Source organism: Panthera onca, chromosome B4 (genome assembly GCF_046562875.1).
Source record: "Panthera onca isolate mPanOnc1 chromosome B4, mPanOnc1 haplotype 2, whole genome shotgun sequence".
NCBI classification, from domain to species: Eukaryota; Metazoa; Chordata; class Mammalia; order Carnivora; family Felidae; genus Panthera; species Panthera onca.
The window spans coordinates 4574344-4577515 of NC_138345.1; the positions used below are offsets into that span (position 1 = coordinate 4574344).

Genomic DNA, 3172 nt, shown 5'->3' on the forward strand with positions numbered 1-3172 from the left:
GGGAAGTAGAATCTAGAAAAAGGGATTGATGTTTTGAAGGAAGAGACCTGGACATACAAGTAAGGAAAAGAACAACAACAACAACAAAATCAGTGGAGACAGAGACCGAATATACAAAGGGGACTGAAGGAGTGAGGTCTTCTAGAAGGGAGGAGTCAAGAGAAGGTACAAAAATGACAGATGTCCTTGCAATGGAGAGCTACTCCTCTGGGTATGTGCAGATTCAAAACAAGTTCAAGTGTATGAAGAGGAATGGAAGAAGTTAAGAATCAGATGGATGTGATTTCAGTAAAGTAGGAAATAAGGTCATCTCCTGGCACTTCTCAACTTAATAAGTATGGGAGTACCTACTCTGTGCCTGGCACTGTAGATACACAGATGAATAAGAGAGTCCTTGCCTCGAGACCACACGTCGGGATTTCAGGTGATCTCCCTCTTTGAGGAAGAAAAGGCAAATATCATCCCCTCTCAACCCGGGATCCACATCGAAAGGATTTCCAAGGGCAGGTCTTTTGCCAGAAGGAAAATGATCCTAGGTGGAAGTTTGGTAACACAAGGAGAAATGAACAGTACCAGATGGTAACTAGGAAGGTAAATCTAAGCAGACACCCAGTTTAAAACAGCAGCAAAGATAGTCCATGCCTTGTAAGGTTTAAAATACATACGGCAGTGATGGGGGGTGGGAGGGAGGGGAGGGGGGGTGATGGGCACGGAGGAGGGCACCTGTTGGGATGAGCACTGGGTGTTGTATGGAAACCAATGCGACAATAAATTTCATATTAAAAATAAATAAATAAATAATAAAATAAAATACACACGGCCCTACAATATAAGGCAACAATACACAAAAGACAGGCGGATGGTAACTGAGTGGAAATGTTCTATGGTTTTTTCAGTGTCCAGGAAGTGGCAGAAACATGATGCTAATGAGTCAAGTTTGAATGTTGTGTCACTAAAAGAAAAAAATGAATGTTTAATGAATGGTGAGGAAACATGAATAATACAAATACCTGGTAAATCTAGTATCACGTATGGCATATGGAGGCATGTGGCATCACAAGTGAATCAAATCTTAGACTCACAAAATCTTGGGACTGGCAAGGACCTGGAGAAGTAACTGTATTCAAGGCACGGATTTTAAGATGTGGGGAGGTATACATTTCAAAATCACATAGTTGTAACAATGCCACGACTTCTACGCTGTACCATTTGGTAATAAACTTTATTAAAAAAAAAACAAAACAGTCTAGAGACTACTATTTGCATTTTGATGACTACGTCTTAGGAGACCTAATCCTAAAACTCACCGGTATGTGGACTATCCATTATATTTAGGTCATCAAATATCTTTACTTACTACTTAATAAGAGACAATATTGGACACATAGGTTGGTTGAAAAATGGAGCCCCGTAAATTTGGATATTGGCAGAGGGACCCTTCAAGTATTGAAGGTTTTCTTTCACCCTTAAATACAGAGCCACACAACCCACTGTGGTCTATGTTGGATTTGCTGAAAGTGACCACAGAGAGCACCGAATCACTCCTTTCTTTGTAGAAAAAAGTTTTCTTTTCTTTTTTCTTTTTTCCTTTCCTCCAAATATTTGATCACAGCAAGTCAGAGATATAGGAATGAGAATCGTATTCCTTTCCCTGTTACTATGCTGAAGTCTTGGCACATCTTAGGAATAACAGGCCTCGGGGTCCAAAGGGAACTCTGGTACGAAGTCGTTTTAGTATCAGTGGAGGCTCAGCCCTTGGCAGGGGGCCTCGGAAGTAGAGTCCGAAGTGGATCCAGCCAAATGCTCAGAGACTTGAGGACTGAGCAAAAACTCACCGATGGCTGGGCTGGGGAAAACCGTATCTTGACAGACAGGCACGTCTTAAGGTGTGGAGACGTCATTTCCACCAAACTGTGCTCACTGGCCTCCGTGGTGGCAACGTGTGAGCGGAAAGCAGGCAAAACGGTCCATCGTGCGAATGGAGCTCCTGAAGGCCACATCCCAGGGCGGTGAGGTCAGTACCTAAAAGCATCTACCAGGAAACCAGTAAAGGTGGAGGGACCATTCTGGGTCTTGGCATAGGCAAGGAGATGGTAATGCAGCAGTTTGGCAAACCTCTCAATAGGACACCCGACTTTACGCCTTCAGCCAAGGCTTTGGCATCTATTACCCTCAGAGTATCTGCCCGAACCAAAAGCCCTGACCACGCTGAGGCCAAGAGAGGACACAGGAGGACCAGGGCTGTAAGGTAAACACCACAGCTGATGGAGGCACCTGGAAACTACCATCAGCTCAAGAGCAAGACTTTGCAGTATCTAGTTCACCTTCCAACAATTAGGCAGACTAAATATCGTGAATTATAAAAAAAAAAAGTGGCTGATGGTTTTACTGCATTTATAGCTATTTTTTCCATTTTGAGTTATAGCTGGTTTGAAAGTGGGATAATTTAGTACCAAAAATGAATTCCATTATGTGTTTTTTGTTTTTTGTTTTTAACTTCCAACTCTTGGGTCATCATGCCCTCTCCAGTCCCCAGGGCTTCTCACCCAGCAAGTCCACAGCGAAGCTCAAGATTATGCATGTTTTCCCCCAAACCTCTCAACTGGGTCTGATGCAGGGCTCTGCCAGCCACACTTCGAGAACATCTCTTCAAGGATGGGGAGCCGAGGGAGCTCACTTTCACCTTCTGACCCACAGGATCACAGATGCAAATGTTTGAAAGACCCGGGGTGCCTGGGTGGCTCAGTGGGCTAAGCCTTCGACTTCAGCTCAGGTCATGATCTCGTGGTTTACGGGTTCAAGCCCTGTGTCGGGCTCTGTGCTGACAGCTCAGACCTGGAGGCTGCTTCGGATTCTGTGTCTCCCCCCTCTCTCTGCCCTTCCCTCCTCACGCTCTGTCTCTCTCTCCTTCAAAAATAAATCAACGTTAAAAAAAAATGTTTGAAAGACCCAAGAATATTCTTGCTACTGGTTTGTTTGTATAAACAGCAAACTGAGACGTTAAGGCCCACATTTGGAAGAAAGAAAAGAATGATACTGAAAATATTCATTATTTAATCAACGTACAAAACATAGGCACGGGGGAAATAACAGTAATAATTAACATGTGCTGTTTTACACCTCAGGAAAGGGAAAGCAAGAGCACTGGCTTTAGGGGTTCATGGTCTTTCGT

The 3172-nt window shown here is 43.8% G+C and overlaps 1 long non-coding RNA gene across 1 annotated transcript in view; it reads left to right on the forward strand.

Moving 5' to 3' along the window:
• LOC132695146 (uncharacterized) overlaps positions 1-3172 on the forward strand; it is a 358351-nt gene that overhangs the window by 139293 nt on the left and 215886 nt on the right. The gene's annotated exons all lie outside the window — the stretch shown is intronic.